Below are 25,923 nucleotides of genomic sequence, written 5' to 3'. Positions count from 1 at the left end.
ACTTCTTCTAAACTTCTGAACTCAGTAACGTTCCCTTCGCTATTAATCCCATTGTTAGCCTCCTCGTTATTATGAAGGATTACTTTTATTTGTCAAGCACTGGAATCATTTTTAGCTCAGGAAGAGTAAGGGAACCAACGTCTATTGAGTGAGCCGAGTGCTGAGACTTATGTGTGATTCATTGTAATTTTTTTTTTAAAGAAATTCGAGTTCCAATAATTAAATAAAGATTTTTAAGAAGTGTCACTTAAACATTCTGCATGTATGTAACTCATACTCTTTTATTACTGATGATGACCAGTGTAACAAACTGCAAATGTTAATCAACCCTTGATGGAATTGAGAGGAGAGTAGTAGTAAAAGAGAATCTACTGTTTATCTCCTCCCAACCGAAGCAACTGAAAGCAATACCCAGACAAAACAGAGCCCTCAGTGTTAGTGGAATTAATTAGTTGTATGCAGTTGTCAGTTTCTTCCCCTGGATGCTGAGTTCACCAGCTAAGAGCTAGATGCTCAGGACCAAGGTGTAGTATATATAGATCAGATAGATAGATAGATAGATAGATAGATAGATAGATAGATAGATGATAGATAGATAGATGATACATAATAAATAATCATAAGAAACATGCCACTGTCATGTTTAGAGTAAGAATTATGGAATATCTAATTAAAGTTTTACATAAAAATTACCAGGTCCAAAGCTTTTGTCCTCCTGATGCTCATTATAGAATATGGTTATAAAGAAACTAGTCATTGGATGAAAAAGATAATTCCCTTGCCTTATTGCCAACATTTTATCGTACCTCAAAATAAGGTGTGACTATGGAACAACTGTTTATCAATATGTTGTATAATCGTTGATCAGTTTAGAAATAAGAGATTCAAATCTAGTTTACTTTCTGTAAAAAAAAAAGGATAAAATAAAAACATGTTAAATTTGAAAGGTGCATCTTTAATTTAGTAATAACCAAAGTGCCTAAAAGTATGTCGTTATTTGATTTTTTTCTTCATACATGTGTCTCAGGAGTTTCTAGTTGAAAGAGGTCGAGCAACATTTGACATTCATGATTATTTTTTATTTTGATATTTTATCTCTCTTTTTCCTCTTCATCACTTCAGTTTATCATTACTGCCTTGAATAGATATCATTACCAAAAAATCACAAAATTTTTCAATTTAGATATACAATGTGCAGCATGAAACATATTTTACCTCTTCCTTTTCTGAACAATTTTCTCTTCAATATTAGGATATTTAGCAAAGCTTAAACAATACTGATTAACTAAGCCAAATACCAAACAGGTCTAGTTTTTCATTGCAGTTACCAAATACTACCATATCACCAACCCACATTTATGGGGTCAGCAGTTATCTATCACATCTTGTTAATTATACAGATAATTAACAAACACAGTCTTATGGGAAATAATCCAAATAACATATAAGCATAGCTAGAAAACTTTAAAGTTCCCACCCTACAAAAAAATCTTGATCTCCTTCCCAGAGGTAGCTAATATTAACAGTTTGCATGTTATGTTTCCATTTCCTTTTTGATATACATGACATTTCATGCTTATATTTCAAAGAATACTATTACTTGAATTTTACTCAGATTCGGATTATATAAAGTTTAACTTACCCAACCTGAGTGTGATATTCATATGAGAATCCCAATTTTTCTTCACCAGATGTCTGGAAACTTTCCCATTGCTAGAAGGAAGAAACACAAGCAAAAATAAAACACCGTAAAATTTGGCAGTTACATCTAGTACAATTATTCATTTTTTTCACATAAAAGCATGAATTTTCTTGTATAGCTTGTAATATTTTTCTCATTGCCTTATCAAATCCAGTTCTGTTACTTTCCAGAAGTAAATCTTCTCTCCATTTAAGACTTAACTGCCTTCACAACAGAGTAGAAAGGGTATCAGATTTGGAGTAATAAAATCAGGCTACAAGTTCCAACTTTGCCACTTACCTAGCTGTGAGTCGTGAAGTAAATTATGTGTACTCTCTATCATTCATTTTCCTTATTGCAATAAAGAATGACAAAACCAACTAGCTCACTAGGATTGTTTTGAAGTGTAGGTCAGTTGTAGTTTCTGTCCACAGACTTAGGACCCAAATTAGACATAATAGGCATAGTATCTCTCAGGATGGGCCGGGTTTTGCTATGGCTTAATATAACAAACGTTTATTTCTTGCTCACACTCAATAGTAGTCAGTGGGGGACCCTGCGCAGCAACAAAGGTTAACAGACACTGTATCTCCATACATGCTTCCTCAGTCACCTTGGAAGGGAGAAGAGTCATGTCAAGATGAGTACTGGCCCTTAAAGCAAAAACATGGATGTGCACATTTCATTAGTCCTAGCAGGCCGAATGGCAACCCCTATCTTCCAAGAGAGCTGGGAAGGGCGTTCCACTCAGCGTCCAGAAGGCAGAGAGCTGAAAATTAGTGACTAGCACGAATGACCATCACAGAAATGTTAGCAGACACTAGAGGTAACGTAAAGCATTTCTAGGGCAGGGTGAAAAGTCATTCCTTGTTATTGTCCTTGATCCCAGAGATCTTCAAGAAGGATTTCCAAAAGAGGAAAATAAGTCAGGGGACAAAAATGGAAGTCTTATGTGGGTGTCAGGCATGGAAAGGAACCTCAGTTGAAGATTTCAATAAGAAAGGAAAATAAAGGAAGGGATGGTGTCAGAATGAAACAGCGGGGTCTCACACGTCACTAGAAATCAAGCCCCATACCTCTAGAGCTGAAGAGGGTTGCACACTTCAGCCTAAGTGAACTCTTCCCCTCAATCTCCACCCTACATCATCAGATGTAGGTTGCCTGCCCCACACAAATGACCTCAAAGCCACTTGACTCTGTCTCTGAGCTGGGTCCCTGGTAGTGCCTCCAATGTCTGGTCTCACTGTCAGCATTGTGTTTTTGTTTTGGGCTTTGTACAGCTCCTGGTCCTTTGTCGTGAAAGATCCCTTAGCTGACCCGGGTCAGCAACCCCATAGCCACCAGGCTCCACAAGCCACGAGAACAGTCACAGCAGGGTTTTCTCCCCTTATTCCCTCAGAACCTCTAAAGAACATCCTATTTGCTTGGTGCTTAAACATAAAGGAAGTGAGCCTTCCTTATTATTTAAAAGGAAGCCATGTCAAATGAAAAAAGTTGCGATTTTAGTACGCCAAGTCCAGTTTTTCCTTAAAATTCCTCTCCTTTGGCTCAATTCTAGAAGGATTTAAAGTCTGTAAAAACTTAGGATCTCATATCTATATGTTTAGAATGTCTCTTCAGACTATTCCTTCAAAAATATCAAGAACTGACATTCAAATGGTGTGGGGGGGGGCGGTGTGTCAAGGGAAGGGCGAATCAGGGAAGAGGAAATGTGAAGCTCTGAGAAGGGGAAAGGAGGAATGATTTTGTCACATTTGATCAGGTCGAAAACTGGTCAAAAACCTTATGTGTACTTTTATTTTGTAACTCTTAGTCTCTTATTTATGTAATGCTCAAGGGGAAGACGTGGCATAAAATTAAGTTGTATAAAAGAAAAATTGATCAGAGAACTGTAGCAATTCTGTGCAAACTTCCGTGGGCACCCAAACCAGCAAGCAGATCAGTGGTAGGAGCAAGGTATTAACAGTAGGACAGTGTGGTGTGGTTGCTATGGCAACCTTATGCTGATTGGAGTGAGTCTGAGGAGTCATGGTTTATCCCTGACTTCACACTTTCCTTTTCCTTTCTTAACTAGCTCCTGAAGATTTGTAGTCCTTGGGGTCTTGTTGCTACCAAGGCAGGTCACAAAGAAATACCATGTAACTAGAGGTAGCTGTCCCCTAGCAAGGAAGGCACAAGTAATTCATGTGCCCGGGATGAACAGCGTACATGCGTAGATAAGGCTGAGACAGGTAGATGAGAATTTTGCAACAATTATCAGCTTCTTGGCCAAGCTTCCAGACCAAGTTCTGACACACTACAACTGAAAAGACAGAACCAAAGTAAGACCATACAGACCAGATCAGTCTGTGAAGAGCAGATGTAGAAGACCATGAGTTAGTCTTCTGATGATAGGAAGAAACATTATTACTGATCAAAGAAACAAGAGGTTTGTCCCGATAGTAGAAATGGGAAATACTTCTCTAACGGCTTCAGCTTTCTCAACCATAAAATGAACTACCTGCCTTGAAGGTTGCTGTGGGGACCAGAAGCACAATAAATCCTCTCCAGCTGCTCAGATGAGATGTCTGTGACCCTTTCTGAGAGGGTAAACATGGGTGGCCATATTAAAAATAATTGCACATTCTTGGCTAATACTGTTTTTCACCTTAAAAGGGAAAATAAGAGTTCAGGGTCATTGGCAAAGCCATGAGAAGCCATAATAATCATTTTTATTTTCAACAACAATAAAGTAACAAAGATAGCACATGAAATAAAGTGATTGTTAATGGTATTTAATATAATTAGTAAGAATGAGTGCTGTGGAATTAGTTTCCATTTATCTTTTATCCTACACTAATGTTGGTACATCACTGATAATGACTTTAATTGAGAGGAAAAGGGAGGGATGATTGAAGGATTGTGTTTGAGGAAAAGAATCTTTGACTCAGCTCCTCATACTCTGAGGATCATTGACTTAGCTCCCTATTTAGGGATCCACAGTGCCCATTTATGCTTCTTCTATTGGCAGTTGCCTTCATAAGATAGAATGGTCCAGGTTCTACCTCTCTTGAAGGACATATGATGTACATGCTGAATGAGATTTGGGGTTTTTTGTTTTGTTTTTGGTTAGTTCGTTGTATTTTTATTATCTAGGGAAGGTATAGGAAATCAGGCAAGCCTTCCCTACCCCCCTAAACAGGACTGTGCCTAGACGGTGCCACTGGTTCAAAAGAAATGACTTTTAAGTACTTAACTTTCATGGAAGGTATTTCCTCTGCACTATGCTCTAAAATTATGGCTCGATGGTGGAAATACTGCTTGATGCTTCAGCATTCTGGCATTCTGATCCTGAGGTTCTTCACCTGCGTGCCATGGGTCTATGAATGGAATTCAGAAGGTCTGTCAACCAACTGAAATTGTATGAAAAAAAAAAAAAGCTGCCTGTAGTTATATAGATGCAGTCTTCTGGAAAGAATTCCTTGGTGTTCATCTGGTTCTCAAGTGTGACAGTGCCTCCAAAAGGTTAAGAATTATCACAGTCTAAATGCTCCTGTTCTTTTATCGGCAGTTGTATTTATCAGTGTTTTGTCCACTGAGGAGTTGGTGAGAGTAGGAAAGTGGGTGACATTAAATATTTTTCTTTGGAAAGAAAAATCATATTCTCAGGTTCTGAATTAAAAGTGATCTCTCCTGTTATATAGCAATGAAACATTTTTCTGGAAAATACCGTTAAAACTCATCAAATGATACACTTAAAATTTGTGCATTTTAGTATAAGTAAAATTTACCTAAAAAACATAAATCTGTATTGGGCTCTAATTAATGATATGTATGTTTAGGGGTGAAGTGTACTGATTTCTGCAACTTACTTTGAAATGCTTCAAAATAATAGGATGGATTAATGAATGGATAGACAGGTAGGCAGATTAATAGATATGTTGCAAAGCAGACATTTCAAAATGTTCACTGTAGATGGATGTTCACTGTAAAATTCTTTCATTTTTCTAGGTATATGTGTGAAAAATTTAATAAAATGTTGGAAAAATATATGATCGTCACATTTAGAGTACATACAACTGTGTATATCACAGCAGACAGAACAAGCATTAAAATAAGTGAATGGAAGTTGATTTTATTTTATAATTTAGTGATTTATTGAGTTAATTTAGAGGCAATGTTTTGTTTTGTTTTGTTTTCTGAGAGAAAGCATGTTTATTGTTTTGATTTACTGAAACAAAATATCCCATCAAATTACCCAAGACAATCCAGGTAGCAGAAATATATAACAGAGGCAATTCTTTGGTGCATAAAAATAAATCTATCCAGGTGCTCCTCAACTTAGGAAGGGGTTACATCCCAATAAACGTATCATAAGTTGAAAATGTCGTAAGTCAAAAATGCGTTTACTACACCTAACCTACTGAACATCATAGCTTAGCCTAGCCTCCCTTAAATGTGCTTAGAACACTGACATTGGCCTACACTTGCGCAAAATCAGCTTTCTTCTGCAGCCCAGCATCACAAGAGAGTATCCTGCTGGATATCGTTAGCCCAGGAAAAGATCAAAATTCAAAGTCCAGTTCCTACTGAATGTGTATCGCTTTCATACCATTGTAAATTCAAAAAAATCATCTGCTGAACCATCGTTAAATTGGGGGCAATCTGTATGCAAATTTCAAGTACAAAGAATTTATGGTCAAGAGGGATGACTGTGATACGCGAGTATGTGTAGGGCTTAGCAAGACAGCCCTCCAAACAGTGAACATGATAGCGTATTTTTTCCAGATTGGGTAGTGTTTGCACAGTTTTATTTGAAGGTGGTTCTAACATAAAGCTCTTCTTGCCATTCATTGTTTTCTAGTCTCTCTAAATATTTCTTTGCTTGACTTCACACCATTCATCTTAGTAATTCCCCTCTACCCTATCTGCTTCAAATATGTCTTATCTGAATCACCCATCTCTAGTACGTAGACAGTCTTAACCACACTACATCCCATGGACCTAAAAAAAGAGTTGCCCTGTTCTTCTTTACATTTTACCGGGCATACGTCAGTCCCTAAAAATTAACCTGTTAGCATTTTTCCTAATAAGGAAGTACTGAGATGAGATTTAACTTCACTGTGTTGATCCAAGCATGAGTAGTTTTATATCCTGCTTGGACCAAGGTACTCAATAATTGATTATGAGACCGACACACACTCTAGCACTAAAACTCAGGAGGTTAGGAATTAGAAAACGAATTGCTTTTCCGTTTTAGTATCTCAAGTCCTGGCTTATTGTGCATAACATCTCATGCAGAGCCACAAAATCTAAGAATTGCGAAAGAAACAAAACCAAAGCAGCTTATTAGATCTTATTGGGCTGTTTTGTTGTGCTTGTTTGTTTGTTTCACATTTGTATACTTCGTACAATACACATGCTATTTAATTATAATGTGAAAAATGGAACTGTGGTGATTTTTTTTTTTTACCATGGTAACATGAAACAACAAAGTCATGAGATCTGGTTTTTTGTTGTTGTTGTTCCAAATGACCCCAGTGTTCAAAGTCAAAACTTTTGAAAAGAACTTAATAGGGCATCATGAGACATATAGGTGCTTAGAGTGCAATTTTAATGCCAACAGACTGTAAAACAAACAGCATTACCCAGACAAGACAGGACTTTGTTCTTCAGCATCTGTGTGAAGAGGAAATAAGAGCTTTCTGAGATGTGCTCCCATTCACAGATGTGGAAGAGAAGTTGTCACATTCCTGACTTACCACACTGTGTGTGGGATCCTGGTTTGGGGCAAGGAAAAGGGGATTGCATTGCCTCTCACCGTGAGAGTTCAATAGTCTTAACTCCATTGTTGCCACAAGTGGACACTAACAAAACATGAAGCATCCCTCAATCCATGAGCCTGGTATGTGCCAGCTACTGTCATTGCACTGTCCAGCTCTGTCGCCAATGGAAGTGAGACATTAACCCAGGCCTGCAACCACTCTTCTTTGCTGTGCCACTAAACCACTAAGCGGTTGGCACTTTAATTGTTTTATACCAGGTGGAAACTAATTATGTTGATGTGAATGGCTTATTCATCAGACATTACAGCCTTCACATTTTTAATGAGCTGAAACTCCTAGTCCACAACAAGCAGCCCCAGTGAATCAAGACAAGAGTGTAGTGATGACGTCTGCTAATTCATTGCAGTTGCTCTTTAAAAGATTTGATGGTATTTCAGAACTCCAAACGCTGCAATTTAAAGTCTGTCTGAGGTTGTGTGCTAATCAAAAACAGTAAATCATGTTTGAGTTATTAAAGGACAGCAGAGAATTAGTAAAGCTAGGAGTTAGTGCATATTTTTTTCCTTTTCTTTTTAAATGTGTGGACAAATATAAAGACACAAGCGAACAAACTGTTTATTGAGTATCAAAGGCATCTTTCTGGTGAATGAAATGTCCAAAGTATCCCCGTCAGCTACATTTTGAAAACTGCAGTCTTTGGGAAGAAGTTTAGTTTCTATGTCATCATTAGTCTAGGTTATTTCTCACAGGTAGACTAAGACCTTTTCTACATTAACTGTTACAAACCTGGTGGTTTGTGAGCAGTTGCAACAGTCATTTGAAGAACTGGTTGCTTTATCTGATTTGATGGCATCCTGAAGAAGACAGCTATTTATCCATAAACTTCACAGAAGCAGGTGAGCCTTCATCTGTGTGAAAGTACTACGTAATTGTCCTTGGGTTGGAACCTGACAACTCCCTACTCAAAATCCTCTAAGACCTCCTCACCACACAGGTAAAGACCAGACTCCTTAGCACAGCGTGGGAGGCTCTCCACTCCACCACTTTCACCTACCCTCTCCGCTTCCCCTGCATCTGGTTTCTAACACCCAAATATATGCCTGCCTTATTGGCCAGTCACTGCCTCCCAGAACCTTTGGCTGTTCAGGAAGGCTCTCCTTCCTCCCTTTCTACACATTACATTTTTATTTCTCTCTCAAAGCCCAGTTCTTCCTCATTGGCCTGGTACCTCTAGGATAACATTGCATTTTCCATTTTGACTTATAGGTTGTTATTAACCTGGCCAGCATCCCCTCCCAAACTCTCGAGGCTCCGAAGGGCAGCAGTGGTGTGCTGGTAAATATTTAACAGCCGGCTCTCCAGAAAGAAAGCAGAAAAGCCCTAATTGGTCATGCTTCTCTTGTATCTCATGGTGTAATCCCTCCTTCCATTGCCCATTTCAAGGATGGCTTTGTTTCTTAAAAATGTTAACATCTGACTAGTGGGCCAGTTCAAGCCAGCTCCAGACCACAACTGGGACCTGGTTTTAACAGTCCTCATTATTCTCCCCTTCTACCCTAAGCCCTGTGCTTTGCTTAACAGTAGATGCTCACTTCATAAGTTATATAAATGTCTAATCACTATGTTGTACACCTGAAACTAATATAATGTGGTGTGTCAATTGTAATTGAAAAATTAGAAGAAGAAAAAAATAGACGCGCAGTAAATGTTTCCTGAACTGATGGTTTGGCTCTGCCACTGCTCATTGAAGGGGGGCAGGGGTCATTTGCCACAGAGATTCAGGCAGTATTTACACTTCTTGTCATTTGAGAGTGGTGGCCTTAGCCATCTCCTCCATGCCACACTGCGCAACCATGTGTGAATTTAAATAGACAGATTTATTATAAATGCAACTGAGAATTGTCATGAAGAGCAAGTTGAATGTCTTGAATTCAACAACCTCATTAGAGCAGAATGTGATCCACCAAGGCTTCAGTTAAAAAATCTTGCAGGAGAAAGTCAAAAACACTGAGTCAAGGCAATAAGTGAAAATTCCGTTGGGAGAGTTGAGAGGAGAGAAGGCTATGGGCTTAGTTCCCACCTGCTCTTCAGCAAATCTCTTGCCATTCTCAGTGTTTAGCATTTGTAATACTTTCGTGATTTTGGAATTGGAATGTCGGCGTGTTTTAGTTCATGTAGTAAAGTGCCAAACTTGCTGGCTCTGTTTTTATAACAATCTCAGAAATTAACACTATGTCAATCCTGTTGTTTCTGGTGGGGTGATCCACTCATTCTGGTTTGCCCAAGTCTTAAAACGGAAAGTGCTGCATCCTGGAAACCCTCTGCATTCTAAAAACCAGGACAGGTGGTCACCCCGGTTCCCATAAAGATCGTGGATCCTATAGTGGGTGTTTAACCCTGGAACATACCTCTTGCTGCCGCTATGCCAGAAGACATTGAACCAGTGACTAAAATGGTTAGAACTTTTTTAAAAGTACAGTTTATAGAATCTCTTCTCTTCTTAGGGTCATGGTCCTATTTTTTCAGGCACGTTCATTAAATGAGAGGATAAAAGGAAAGGTACTTTAGGTAGGAGGAAATGCTACATGGGCACAAAATGCTGGTGTTTCTTTCTCCCACTGATACACATGTTTCATGATTATATCTATCAGAACTCATCTTGGGTTTTATAGAAAGACAGCAACTTGTTATAGTAGCATAATGCATATCCAAGTACTTTAAAGTAACCAATTATCATTTTGTGGAGAGTTGCATGTTGTCTTTGTCAGATGTCTTTGCACGTAGATCAAGTCTTAGCTTTTGTGAGTCCATACTCGGTGGTTTTTCCTCTGTTGAGAAGTTGTTCTTTGGCACTGTTCATATTGAAAAGCAGCTACATGGGGAAGAGTTGGTGGGGAGCTTAGCAGGCGCTCCAGCATCAGCACCCCTCAGCATGTGCTGTTGGACCCTTCTTGCTGTCAGCAGACATTTCCTGGTGGAAATGATATGCAATGGTAGTGTCCACAGTGTGTCACCACGTGACAGTATCAGAATGTGCCCCACGGGAATAGATGTTTCTGCTGTGATATGATATGTTCCTAACTGTGTTCAGCAAAATATTAAAGTAAAAATTATATGGCTTATGGGAAAAAAGAGAATAAAGGGCAGACCAATCAAAATGTATTCAACTTGGTCTGTTCAGTGTACTATATCAGAATACTGTAGACTGGGCATCTTCTAAACAACAGAAATGTATTTCTCACAGCTCTGAAGGCTGGAAGCCCAAGATCAGGGTGCTAGCAGATTCTGTGTCTGGTGAGGACCCCCTTCTTCTTCTTGTTGTGTTTTTACATGACGGAAGGGGCTAGAGCGCTCTCCGGGGTGTCTTTATAAGAGCACTAATCACACTCATGTGGTCTCATGACCTAACCTCCTCCCAAAGTCTCCACCTGGAAATCCCATCACATTGGGGATTAGGTTTCATCCTTCAAATGTGGGGGTGGGGGGGTGAAGGGACACAAACATTCAGTCTCTAGCACACGCAAAAGCAGTAAAAACACTAATAAGAATTACTAGCACAGTTTACATGTGAAAGACGCTGGATGGAAGGATTGAGGATGCTGAACTTTGGATGAAGGGGCAAAATGTGCCAAGATCTAGGGAAATTGTACAAGAAACGATTCCGAGACAAAACAAACAAAACAGACACAAACTCATAGGTAGAGAACATTTTAATGGTTGCCAGATGGGAGGGGGTTAGGGGTGAGTGAGAAAGGGGAAGGGATTAAGAAGTACAAATTGGTTGTTACACAGTAGACATGGGGATGTGGGGTATAGCATAAGAAATATAGTGAATACTACTGTAATCACTATGTTTGGTGTTGGATGGGTACTAGATTTATCGGGGTGACAGGTGGGAGGAGAGTTGGGAGACAGGTGAAAAGGGTGAAGGGACTAAGAAGTACAAATTGTAGTTACCAAATAGTCACAGGGATATAAAGCAGAGGGAATATAGTCCATAATATGGTTATAACTAAGTATAGTGCCAGGTGGGTACTAGTCCGGGGGATCACTTCTTAAATTAAATAAATATCTAACCACTATGCTATACACCTTAAACCAATATAAAATAATATCGAATGTCAAAATAATACATAAATCAAGTGTAAAAAAACAAAAACAATTCCAAGACAGCATGTGGCCAGACCAAGCCAACAGGAAAGAAGCATGGGAGTAAATGAACATCATATACAGTACCGTACGCACTCCAGCTTGCATACAACTGTGTTTATGTCTCTTGCACATGGCTACTGTGATTTGGTATCTCAAAACTTTAACAATAGGAAGAAATCTCTCCCACGAGCCATGCAGCTTTTGGTTTATGCTGACACCATTCTCTATTTACCAATTATAGGTGACCTAACTTACGCTACAGAAATGCGTGTTTGAACTTCGCAAAATTCTGCTGAATAAGATGGTTCACGAGACAGATTCAAATTCTATGTCATCATATATACTGATTTCAAGCCCTTAGCATGAAAACTGCTTGTGCTTCAGCACGTTGGACAATAATACTAATCAAATTTTAATTTGAAAAATTAAATCCATCCAAAATGAAGTCACATCTCCTCTCAGATCTTTTAATTAAAGTCAGACCTGAACTCTTGTGTTTCTCTGACTGCTAAATACTTAGAAGTGGTTTTATGAGATTTGTGTGTGTGTTTTGTTTTTTAAAAATGTACATACTTCTGGGTTACATGACTTTGTATTTGGTTTATTTAAATTATTTTAGTAGGACTGTAATATATAAGGAAGGTTAAGTTGTCAGAATCCTATTTAATCAACTTATACTCATTTGAGAGCCACTCAGGTGTAAAGGTGTGCTGAGCAAACAAACCTTCAAATATGAAATCCTTGAAAAGAATAAGCAATATTTGGTAAAGCCTTTTCTATTCTTAACTTTGTCATTACAACTAATTCAATGAACTATTTGAAACAGTATACGTATGTATGTATGTGTGTACGATTTTATATTTATGATTATATATACATATATATGTATATGTACATATATATACACACACATATACATATATATATGTATATGTGTGTGTATATATATGATTTTTTTTAAAAGATTGTGACTTGGTGGTTCTTAGAAGACCTAAATTACTACTTTCCCTGCATTTCTTTCAGCCTTCTCTGAAACAGGACAGGCTCCCAGAATTGCCATTCTTTAGTCCACAAGTGTCTAAAATATGACCAGTATTTTACATTTACATAAATCTGATTTAATAAGCAGTCACACCATTAAAATAGAGCATTCTTTTCAATCACAGCTAATTACACATCATATAATGCTTGGTCTTTAATGAGGATTTCAATAAATGTCCGTTGATAATGATAATTATTGAAATGATATGTTAAGTCAGTCTCCTCATGTGAGAAATGCTTTGTTTTGAAATGTTAGACTTATAGCTTTGCCTCAACAATTTTAATTAAAATCACCACTTGGCATGAAGCTGAAAATGTGCAAAGTTGCTGCAATTAGTCCATTGTGCATCCATATGGATGTTACAAAACAGCTTTCAACTTAAAGGATTTGGGCTATTTTGAATGATGGACCTTCTGTTAAGCTTAAAACAAAAGCCTGTCTATCTCTGCATTCATTTTAATTAATATTCTCTTGCTGGTCTCAAAGATGTGTTCTCTTCTGGAGGGAAGAAGCATGATTATCATAAATCAGAAATAAGTTACAGAAGTAGGTTTGACTAATTTTCTACTTCCTTCTGCTTTATCCCATTCCTTCCTACCCCCTAAGGAGCTTCAGTGCAATGTCAGAGTAACTGAAAGTACTGATTTCAGATGTTCTAAAAGAAAACCTGTATTTCTAGCCAAATCGTAACATAATTAAACTCAACTCAAAAATGAAGAAATTAAGCTGGCCCCAGATTTTGTGAAATCAATATGAAATTTAAAACTTACCATTTGGAGGCTAACGTTCATATAAAATATATAGTATAAAATTTGTCTATATGTGTTATATATATACAAATGAGTACATGTGTCATATATGTATGTATTTGTATATATACATGATATTTTTACTTCGGAGAGATATGGATTTGCCTAGGTGCTTAGGGGTTAGCCACCTTACTTGTGGATTTAGTTTTCTATGGTAGCCAACTCTGCTTGAAGATGAATTAGGTACAACAGATTAATTTGTTTGTTTTTCTTAGTATTTTAAGAAAAATCAAACTCAAAGTGGCCCCCAGCCTGGTAGGTTTTCTTTTTCCTTGCTATTTTTCATGTGAACTCTTATTATCATGGTATTTGGGGAAAAGGAGCTTTCTGAACTTTGTGTTCCATGAAAACAAACAACTCTAAAGCAAGTTATATGTGCTAGTTAATGCCCTGATTTTCCAACTATTTTCCAACATCTTCCCTACAGCCACACTCCATATACCTTCAGAAAGATATTTATGTCCATGATCACTGGAATCCTCTGACTATCTGGGTGCCCAATTTAGGCCAGTCTTGAATGTTGCTTTAAAAAGTAGACAGCTAAAATGATCCCCGCAAATTTTCACCGAATTTTTATGAATAAGATAAATATGAAAATTACAAAGCAGAATTATAATTTACTAGAACACATGGGTAAAATCATTCATCCAACATGGGGGTGAAAAGGCGGGAAATCAGAAAGTCTACTCTAGAACACCATTATAGCAAGTCCTGGATTTTTTGTTGTTTGTTTTATTCCAACATTATGGAAATTCATTCACCATAGCCACTGGATTTGGCACAAGATACCCCAATTCTTCCGTACCATCTGGATTTTTAACTTTTATTTCCTTTTAAAAAAAACATGTAGTTAATTATATATCTATCCTTAAATGCCTCCTATGTACCAGCATTTTGGATTCTACATTAGAAAAGAAGGTTGGAATTAGTTTTACTCTAGGTTAGAAACAGATAAAAGCTAAACTTGGTCAAATGATATACATTGTCTTTCTTGAAGAGAATTTAATTATTTTATAATTTTATACTTTCTTTGCTATCATGAGGTAGCTTTCTTTCTATCGAATATTAGTAATTCTTCCCTCTCCATTAGGCATCTTTATAAGGAAATCTCTCAAATAGAAATGAGCACAGAGTTTCACATATATCCTTGTAAATATCCTCTTCACAGTGTAGGCAATGAAAGGAAAACCTACAGTTGTTTTAATTTGGAACCAAAATAATCACTAGTCTCCAGTGAAGACTTGCAGGGAAAAAAGTGGGGGTGGGGGTGGGGTCTTCCTGTAGAAAAACAAATACTTTATTAAATTGTGAAAGGGCAATGCAGCAGGAAAAAAACTTAATTAAAACAGAAGAAAAACAATAAAACCAACACAACACCTTAGAGTGGGTAAATAGGATAGTGAAAGAGACCACCTGAACCCATGGAAGCACCCTAAGCTGGGCTCCTCGGCTGTGTCGTCCCACTGACGAGTAAACTGTGTGTGTGTGTGTGTGTGTGTGTGTGTGTGTGTGTGTACACATGGAGATTTAACAGGGAGCACAGAGGGAATTAGAAAGAGCCTGGCCCATTTTTAATTTGGGTCTGTTTGCTTGCATTTAGCACTTAAGGGCTCCACATTCAGTTTGCTCAAAAGAGTGATGAAGCTCTCCTTGCTTATGCCTCAAATCAGAAATGCATGAAGTGCAGCTGCAGAGATAATACATTTTCCCCAAAGGCTTTGGCTGAGCAAATTAGGTGTCAATGGGGTGCCTGCGCAGGCAGTACTCTCTCTAATTAGTCTCTTGAGCCTAGTTGGTGGCGGGTATGAGATGATCTAATCAATTGGTCTGTGTCTGATGGTTCCTGTAAAAATCCTACCAGGCCGACTCTCTCCCACAGGTCACCCACCTGCACAGCAGGACTGCTCATTTTCATTTTTCATCTCCTCCATCACATGATGCTGACAGTTGGTTTTAAGAAAATTGAATCCAAAAAATATCTAGTTCATAGGGCACATGGGTCAGAACAAAGTTGCATTATGGGTATCAGCGATCCAATTAATTAATATTTATAGCTGAGAAGCTCTATGTAGATAGTTCTGAATAAGGATTTTATCAATAAAACCCAATTTCTTGTTTAAAACATTCATTTCTAGAGAAAGAACATTGTAAAAGCAGAAAGCGAGATAAAAATGACATCCATTAATCTAATGATTTATATACCTATGAGTTGATACACACAAAGCTGATCTTAGAATTCATATTCAGTGTTCATTTGTATTGTGTATACAGTCTATTTTGATCATTAAGTGTAAGGGATGGATTTACATTGCTATTATATTTTGCTTCCCTTCGAATGTCATATACCCTCTTCTCCTTCCACCTCTATCCCCACCCATCAAAGTATGATTACATCTAGATTTTAAAGAATTTTTCTAGCAGTAAACTGATCTACCTTACATGTATGTAGTCCTTGAAAATTGAAACTGATGTTTCTCAAAGAGGGAGAAGGGACATCCCATGCGGCTAGTGACCAATATCAGGCAGATTAGGTGGCACAATTTGGGCTATAGAGTCATCTCACAGAGATGGAAAAGAGTCTGGCTCTCATTGGCACCTCCCTTCTTCTTCCTTTTCTTTTTTTCTTCTTCTTTTTTTTTTTTTTTTTACTGTTGCCTCCTTTCATTAAATGTCTGAGCCCAAACCTAAGTCATGGATTTATCCACAATCACTGTGTTCACCATTTATTATTCAATTACCATTGTTATGTATTATCCTTTATTATCCAGTTCTGCCTATGCCCTGGGCTAGGAACATGAAATTCTCTTAGAGATTCCACTCAAAGAATCAGGGCAGAGGCAAGGACAGACACCATCAATAGCTAAAAAAAAAAAAAAAAGTCTTAAATCAACCCAACAGGATAGTAACATGCGATGGACTATGGTGACCATGTAGTTTATTGTGACATGAAATCAGATGTGCTGAAAAGCAAATCATTCCTCTCAAATAAAACGCCATGGGCTGTAAAAACGAAGCTTGGCCTATGGGGAGGTGCTAACGCTGCCCACCTTTCTCCGCTGGTAGTGTATCTGTGGGTGGTCTGCTCTGTATCCAGGACTGTGCTCTAGAGCTCAGGCACGGCATTTGCCCTCGGCCAATGTGCCAGGAGAGAACTCTACATCCGAGAACATCTTCCTCTCCCACATTTTCAGAGTCTACCTTTCCCCTTCCTATCCATTCAACAACTATTTACTGAGCTGGGTCTGGGCTATGCTCTAGAGACACAATGGTCAACACCAACCAAGCTTAATTGAGAACGTAATGGTGCCACGTGCCCCCTTCCTTGCTGCCTCCCAGGCAGTGTTCCCACACCTCAAGAGCGACTAAATGAAGTCATTAGTTCAGGCGGTCAGCTTGGGCACTAGGTCTGCATTCTGTTGGTTAATGTGATGCCGTGGAGGAGAGCCAGGCAATGACTTTACCATTTCAGTGGGACTGTACGGACTCCGTGCATAGGCAAGCAGATGGCAGGACAAACCCACAGCTCTCCCAGGCAGCCTGGGAGCCTGGGTGAACTGGAATCTCAGCTGCTATTTAAGCCACATGGAAGAGAAAGGGCATTTCGGTCATCTGCTTAATAAAAATATCAAGGTTGATAGTGGGATTGGGCTAGAGATGCCTGTGGAAAGGTGTGGTTGAAATACTGTGCGGACAGGTACTCTCTCTCACCCTGATGTCAGGGGCCTCGGAAAAGATATCAGTGCCAAAATCAGAATGCATGATCACATGGGCGCAACGAAGGGTAGATTGTCTGTATTTCCCTGGAAGAGCAAGGGATGAGATGGGGGCTGAGGCCATAGTTCCCATGTAATCATCTCTACTGGAGTGGTGACTTTTTAAAGAAGAGGTTTAATAAAGGCATATCTGGGCAACCTGGCAGAGGTGAGGGGGTGGCCAAATGAGCCACATACAGAACTGTTCCGCAAGCAGCAAGTGTGTGAGCTAGCAACTGAGGAGTCAGACTCAGTGGTAGTGAGGGGCCAATGTGTGGTACCCATCCACTCCCAGGCTTCTCCCAAAACACAAGGTAAGGACTTCTGTTTACATTGGCTCAGTTATTGAGAACAGAGAGCTCTTAAGAGTGGAATGTCACCCGTACTTCACAGGATGTACCAAAATTAACTCAAAATGGATTCAAGATCTAAATGTTGTAAGGACGAAACATAACGGTAAGGATGAAACATAAGGGTAAATCTTTATAACCTTAGATCTGACGATGGATTTTTAGATATGACACCAAAACCACAAGCAACAAAGCTGAAAATGGATTAATTGGACTTTATCCAAAATAAATTTTTTTTGTGCATCAGAGAACACTGCCAACAGTGAAAAGGCATTCCGTGGAAAGTGAGTAGATATTTGCAAATCAAGGGATTAATATCCAAAATATATAAAGAACTCCTGCAACTCAACAACACCACCTAATTGAAAAATGGGCAAAGGACTTAGATATTTCTCCAAAGAAGATATACAAATATACAAATGGCTAACAAGCACATGAAAAGGTGCTCAACGTCATTAATCATTAGGAAATGCAATGAAAACCACAGTATGATAGCAATTCACACCCACTAGGATAAAAAAAAAATAGAAAGCAACAAAAGCAAGGGTATGGAGAAATTGGAGCCTTTGTATATTGCCAGTGGGAATATAAAATGGTGCAGCCAATATGAAAAATAGTTTTCCAGTTTCTCAAAAGTTAAATACTAAATTGCCATATAACCCAGCAATTCCACTCCTAGGTATTTGCCCCAAAGAATTTTAAACAGGTATTCAAACAAATACTTGTACATGGATATTCACGGCAACACTATTTACAGTAGCCAAAATGTGAAAACAATCCAAATATGCATCAACTCATGAATGGATAAACAAAATGTGGTATACCTATAGAATGGAATACTATTCACCATAAAAAAGAAGGAAGTACTGATGCATGCCATAATATAGATGGACTTTAAAAACATTATGTTAAGTGAAAGAAGCCAGACACACAAATGTGTGATTCCATTTGTATGAAATATCCAGAAGAGGTAAATACATAAATACAGAAAGCAGATCAGTGGTTGTCAGGCTGGGGCAAGGGTAGAAAGGAAGTGACTGCTTAAAGGATATGGGGTCTCTTTTAGGGATGACAAAATGTTTTGGAACTAGGTAGACGTGATGGTTGCATAACATTGTAAATGTACCAAATGCCACTAAATTATGTGCTTTAAAATGTTTAATTTTGTTATATGAATTTCACCTCAATAATAAAAAAAAAAAAAGATGGAAGGTTAACCTTCTAAAAAAATCATTATAGTTAGTAGGAGAGATGAGTAGAGAGAGTGGTGAGGATACTTCCCTGGCGCTCATGGTCAAGGTCATGCCATGCAGAGATGAAGTCCTTGGTCCTACAGCCCATGTGGGGGACAGGGGGGCAACTGCACTGTGAGGTCTCCACAAAAGGCCAAGGTTCACTCTCTGCCCGGGAAGATGACAGTGTGGAATTATAGAAGGGGACAAGCAAGCCTGATCAGGCCTTGATGACCGCAAGCTTCTAAACCAAAATGACAAATTGATTCTGGCCTCAGTGGAGCTGATGTTTGGAATCTCTGGGCTGTGGGAATTGAACCCGGAGTACAGTGGTACCTTGGTTTTCTAACGTAATCCACGAGCTCTGAAACATTCGAAAACAGCCGACAGCTAGGCCTCAGGATCTTGCACTCAGGGGAAGCTGAGTGACATATTCGACTTCTGAGTCATGTTCGAAAACCAAAGCATTTACTTCTGGTTTATGTCATTCATAAACCAAAATGTTCGTCAACAGAGATGTTCGAAAACCGAGGTACTACTGTATTTCTTTTCGGCTTTCCTGGCAAGACATTCTTTTCCCATCCGAGAGACTTGATGAAAATGCTTAAAGACCAGAAAGAGATGTGGACAGGAGCAGCGTAAACGTCCCTTTTCTCTTCTTGAACCATTCATGTTGGAAGTAGTTACCGAGTTTCAGCAGGCATCATTGAAAACACACCGTCATATGCAAGAAGTTGGGAAGAGGCTGGCAATTCAGGTCATGCTGGCCAATTTTCATGCTGCTGAAACTATGTCTGATAACAGGCAACCGAGGAATTATAGACAGCTGGGGTTTTTTTCTTTCTTTTTTTTTAAGCATGTATGTGATCCAGTTTTCTGTTTCTTGTTCAGAACAATGAATACACTGTATGTCCTCTGAATGGCCTGTATGATGCTACAGACACTTGATTAAGACCAGTATTACTATTGATGATTTGGGGAAGGAAATTTGCCGAATTTCTTTTTCTCTAAATAATCCAAGAGGAGGTTAGATCATCTAAATTCATGGAGTTAAATTCTCCTAAGGGAAGAAAATGCAGTCAGAACATTTGTTTATCATATTACAAGAACTTTTTGGGTGAAGGAGACTATTTTGCCTTAGATGCTCGGGGTGGCTATGAAGAAAACGGATGGGCTCACTCTGGCCTGACCGATTTTGATGTCTCATGTAATTTAGGAAAAATGAATGATGTAAAGTTTTTTTATTGTTTTTTTTTTAAACCGTATAACAATTTTCTCTTTTCCTCCTTCCAAGATTAAGTTGTCATCATTCTGGGAAGAATAGAAAACATTAATGAAGTGGCCAGTAATACGAAAGGCCATCACGGATCGGTTTCCTTTCACTCCCTGTGGTGGATTTCACTTACAAGAAAATTGAAGCTGGCAAGACCCTGTTTTCTCTGCAATTTATTTAAAACCTTGCACGCACTTGGCTACCTTGTGATTTCCAAGAACTATGTGAAGATTAAGCTTTGCTTACTGGTACATGGCATGTATTCTTTTCAGTCTTTTGTGTTTGATTTTGTTTGATTTCCCCCTCTGCAGCACAGCGTCTCTGTAAAGTTTTTATGCTTTTACCAACCACGTCTTAAATACATTAAGACAACACATTTGGTGTTCACACTTGTTCAGAAATGTCTGTAGTTAAAAGCCACATAGTGGCATAAAACAATGTGTGTTTTCCTTGAGACCAGGGCACATTTCGCAACCACCAGGAAAGAGCTGTTTAGCTAAAGCAAACCCATGTTCTCCAACTGACTTGACAAAGTGGTCCCTGGCCTTGGGGCCCATCTTGTCGCTTACCTTTTGAGGACATTTGCAAATGTGTTCTTGTTTGTTTTTGTTTTTTTTTCTCTCTTGGAAATAACTGCACATTTATATAGGATATCAGAATATGCTTAGCATTTTCAAGCCACATAGCATGACTGTCTTCCAAGTAGGTTGAAAGTGGAGAGACAAGTATCAAGCATTAAGAGAACAAAAACCGGGATGATAAATTGCTTACTTTTCAACCTTTGGAGACTGAGGTAACTTTTTACATGTTTTCTGGGACTTGTCAACATCTTATTTTTCCATCCACTCTTTTACATTTTGTCAGTATTTTCTTAATGGAGAAAAGAGTGAGGAACAAAATGTTTAAAACTTAGGTGCACAAGAATTGGATCTGCTGGGTTAGCCCTGAAAACCATCTTTGCGAGTTAACGTTTAAAAAGCAAATTACAAAGTTATCAAGAGCTAAACATTTGCTCATTTACACCAAAGCACCTTTAAGTTACATTTTTTTAAACATTCCAAGCTGATTGGAAATCATCATTGGGTACCCTAACTTTAAACAGTCTCCTGGAAAAACTGTTTGAATGCAGGTTTCAGAAGCAATACAGGCGTCTTGCTTTTAAGATGGCAAGGGGAAAAAAGAAGGGCCCAACTTCCTTTGTTTAAGGAGAGTTGAGAGACCCTGGAGGATGAAGGCAAGCATGTGACATGGAGGAAAAAGTGGATTGGGCATTTGTTGAGCTTTGATCCAAATGGAGAGCTGTCTGATGCAGGCCAGTCTCCCAGTGGGGCAGGCCTGGCTGCAGAATCCCAGGCCAAGGGAGTGGTTAAGAAATTCACCTACAGCATGAAACCTAGCTCCTCAGGACACAAATTCCTATGGAAATACCTTCGTGTACATTGTTTTACATTTTCCTATTGACTCAGATAGAAGGAGAGACCAAGAACTTGAAATGCATCGCACTTTTGGATATGGAGACTAGAATGAGCCAGTTTGAGAAAGACTTTGTATGCGAGTCAAGTGAGGGAAAAGCTTTCCTATAGCCAAACCCGATATAACTGGGGAATTAGACTCAGAATTCCTAAACGTTAAAATGGTACCTTCCTTGGAGTGAGGTGCGAGTATATATTCAAGGTCACAATCCATCCTGTCCAAAAGTAGCATTCATTGTAAGCTTCTAAGTGCTTTCATTGTAAGCTTCTAAGTACTAAGCAAGGAATTATTTACTGATTGGTTTTACAGAGAGCAAAAGTTACACAAGGCAGGAATGTTTAGTGTTTGCTACCTAGAAATCTTTCCCATTCTTCTTTCATACATTCCAACCTATTGGAAACCTTTAGAGGTATTTTGATTTCACATGTACTTAAATTAGGATTTCTTAAAGTAAATATGGAGAAGAAAACCTTACCTGCAATCAAACACAGCCTTGCCTGTGACTTACCTTGAATTATTATTCATTTTGGGGGAGAGGCATAACTTTCGGATTTTACTAAGTTTAAAACCAAGAGCAACTGATCATTAAATCTTGCTATTTAATAAGCTTTCTAATTTGAAACTATTTGGTGTGAAAAGATTTCAATTAGGAATGTTAGAGTCATTCCGAGATACATGTCCCTGTCATAGCCAGCTTCTCTTGGGAAATGTAACATACTACTTACTACTCAGTGGGGTGGGGGGATCTGTTTTATTACAGAGACATACCTCTCCCAAGATTTTATGTAGGAGGTTTGAGCTACCCATCCTCGCTTTCGGTACAGGAAATCCAACGTTTGATTTGTCTTTCTCTCCTTTGCTCTCCCATTGGCAATCACATTCTCTCTCCCTTTCCTTTCGCACCTTCTCTAGCTGAGGGCAGTCGTGAAAATCATTACAGAATGTGTTCATTAGCAGATTTGCTATTCTGTTGAGAAAGCACTGGAATGTTGTGTGAGATTATTTTTATATGAAGGAGTAGCTTGAATGCCAACAGTTGCAATAGGAAGAACACGCTAGCATGATTGCATCAATGCAACATCATTACACACAGTCTTCTAAAAGGAACTTTGGGACTTCGTTTCCATGTTCTTAAAGGAACAGTTTGGTTGACTTAAAAATACAAGATATGTAGGACATGAAAAACATGTTTGCAGCGCTCAGAAGAAAACGGGGTATAAGGCAGGGGTGGCTGTCCATTCACTGATACAAGGATGAGAAGCTATTTCTACCTCTCAAGAGTGATGAGAAAAGTTTCCAGGGGCGCCTCCGGCTTGCAGAGAAAGCACGGCCTCTGGGTATCCTTTCCTCAGTGAGTATGTGATAGCCAGTGTAATCAGTACCCTAGGTTATGCGTCTATAAGATACTCATCTGTGAATATTACTGGTTTTGTAATCTTTGTTATATAAGAGGATGTTTAGGCTGTACATACTGGGGTAGATTATTGCCTGCCCCCTATACATAGGAATATGTGGCATAATCGCGCATAACTTCCATCTCTCTTATTGGCTTGTAGGCAGAAGAAACTACTTATGTTACTGCCTTGTAATTTTCTCATACACCAAAAACAAAACAAAACAAAAATCTCAAATAAAATAAACAGTCTCCTATTCTCATTCCCTTCCCACAGCAACATATGTTATAGGCACATACAAAATCTACATTCTCTAGTTGGGAGTGGATTTTTTTTCTCTTATCTTTTTTTGTGTTTGTTTTTGTATGATACATTGAGATGTGTACTTTCTAACAGGGGGTTGGCGCCCAAGAAATGTGCTAGCATCATTCAGAAAATTATTATACTTCAAAAATGACACATAGTACGGAGAATGGAATAATACATGTTGCATATTTGTTACCAATTGTAATTTGTCTGTATTATGAAAGATGTAATGGTTTGTCAAGCTGTCACTGTTGTTTTCTTGTAACATGATACGGAATAAAATATAGCAGAATCTCTGTACATTTTCTTGGTGCATCTTCTTGGCAGGTGCCAAGCAACCCTATATACTGTATCAAAGAAGCATTGTCTTAAAAATTCTTAGACACAGCCATTCTTAAAGAGGGAAATAACAGACCAAACACACAGTGCTCTTGGATGTGGGAAGGAGTGAGTTTGTTGGAACGTTCCAGGAGTCTGTCCGACTCTCCCTTTCCTTGATTTGCTAAGCCAAATTTAGGGAAAGGAGTAGAGGGCGTGCAAAACAAATCTTGTGAGCTCAAGGATCTTCACAATTCCCCCGGCTCCTTACTGATGTTCACCACATGTTATATGCAGCTGGAGCCGATCTAGTTTTGTCTAATGACAATCCTAGTTTTCTTTTTTTGCCTCTTCAATTTTTTTAAATGTATCCTAAGATAAGGTGAGTGGCTTTCGCTCCACTGAATACAAATCAAAGCTTCAGCCTGCCGACATACTGCCAGAAGTGTTACTGTTCTCTGAGCTGAGCACAGGTCCCTGAACAGCAGCTAGTGGGGGCCTGCACGTGAATGGGCAGGGGGCACCGTCCTCACACTAGGATTGGCAGTGTCACCTTGGAGGCCGGTCTCATTGCCATCATCACCTCCTTCTTTTCAGATCTGTCAGCTTTGTAACCCTAAAGAAACCCCCAGGAACTGATAAGCTGTTAATAAAGTTCGCGTCAGATATAGTCATCAATTTATAAATATGCTATTTGGTGATTTAAAAATGTTTACCCTTGAAGGTAAAAATCAAAGTTCAGATCTCATGTTAAAAAGAGCCAGGACCCCTTGCTTCCGCCGGGGCAGACCCCCTTCTCCCCACACCAGCAGCCGCCACTTCAAGTGTCCCTTCTCTTGCTCCTCTCTTGGAACTTGGAACTTCTGTGATCTCATAAGCCCTTCACAAACTAACATTCTCACAAACCCAGCCGTGTGTGTTCTCAGCTGATGCATGTTCCATTCCAGAAAAGCTCAGGAGAGCTGCTGCATCTTCCGCTCCCTAAAAATCTCTGCTGATTCCCCTAAAGCAGTGACTCACCTATGCCAAAGGCATAAGCATTTTCATACAGTCCCGCAACCACCAGTGGATTCCGACGCGAGAAACTGCATTGAGGCAGAATTGACGGTACCCAAGGTAGAGATCATAGCAAAATTTCTTTGTTAAATGGGAGCCAAATATTACCCTGGAAACTGATTAGAATTATGGACGTGAAAGAATAATTTGTTCCTCCGAGTTGTTTCAAGGGTGCGAAATGTATGCCACCATCCCGGTTCCAACAGCTCCAGCAGCACCTATGCCCGTTGCTGGGGCCGTTCCCACAGCCTCAGGGGTGAGCTCACATTTTAGAGCCTGTGCGTCTCGGTGGGTGTAATCCCGTGAGCTCTCAAAGAAAAGAAAGGAGGTGGAGGGCTGGTATCGACAAGAGGCCAAAGAAATAGCTTTGAGAAATATTTTTTGGACTTTTTAAAGTGTGGCAGTAGAGATGACAATCATCACTCAGCTTCATAGTGGCCCGATGTTCCGTTCTTTTTCAGTGGGGGCACTCCAGCTCCGCCAGGCTGGAGGAGGTGATGTATGCTCCCTGAGGCGAGCAGTTCCAGGAAGGAGGACGGCAGTCCTAGAGTTGCCATTGGCCCCCAGAGTAAAGAGAAACCAGAGGGGAAGGTGTTAGAGCAGCCCTGTGCCACTAGGTTAACACTGAATAATGGCTGTGCAATGAGAACCCCACAGCGGCCCAGCTGCCTGCTGCTACCAGTGGGTGGTGGCGTTCTGGGCATTAGCTTTGAGAAGCTTATACAGCAGAGGGGGCTAGGATAAAGGACACACATCAGGGGAAAACTGACAAGATTAAAAAAATAAATAAAAAAAATCTCGGCGTCGTATTTACTGTTCATCCCCCACGCTCTCCGTGTGCTATATTGTCTGCATTGAGTCATGCTGAGAGCGAGCCAGGCACAATAATAGCGGGGAGCAGCCTTGCAGCCCCAGAGCCAGCCTCTGCCAATGGTGCTGACTGCGCTGGTGCAGGATGGGATTCTCAGAGAGTTGTCTTTCTTCTCCATCCCTGTGAGAGTACCAATAATTACGGAGGACACGAAGCAGACAGGGGCTAAGGGTTCTCTGTGGGAGTGGATCCTGAGAAGTGAGAGTCCCGGCGGAGGTATGTGCTACAACAGCCCACGGTGTACCTGCCTGACAGAGGCAGACAATGCTGGGGACATCCAGGGACACGTGTTTGAACCAGCCGTTCAAGGATGTAGAGAGGTCCAAGGGAAACGTAACTGTATGCATCATGCTGTAGTGTGAAACACGGACTTTTCCCTCTCTCCATCTCCAACCAAATCGGGTAACTGGGTACCTTGCATCCTCCAAGAAAGGCTTTAATCCACTCAG

General features: G+C 39.4%; 1 protein-coding gene across 3 annotated transcripts in view; it reads left to right on the top strand.

Moving 5' to 3' along the window:
• CDK14 (cyclin dependent kinase 14) overlaps positions 1–21,198 on the top strand; it is a 553,564-nt gene extending 532,366 nt beyond the window's left edge. For all 3 annotated transcript variants that reach the window (XM_033088529.1, XM_033088527.1, XM_033088530.1), the window contains one exon: positions 20,078–21,198. The gene's annotated coding sequence lies outside the window, so the exon portion shown is untranslated. The remainder of the gene's footprint in view (positions 1–20,077) is intronic.
• Positions 21,199–25,923: the final 4,725 nt, after the last annotated feature.

Source organism: Rhinolophus ferrumequinum, chromosome 20 (assembly GCF_004115265.2).
Source record: "Rhinolophus ferrumequinum isolate MPI-CBG mRhiFer1 chromosome 20, mRhiFer1_v1.p, whole genome shotgun sequence".
Taxonomy (NCBI): Eukaryota; Metazoa; Chordata; class Mammalia; order Chiroptera; family Rhinolophidae; genus Rhinolophus; species Rhinolophus ferrumequinum.
The sequence above is the reverse complement of the archived record's forward strand: the minus strand, read 5'-3'. Positions and strand labels throughout refer to the sequence as shown.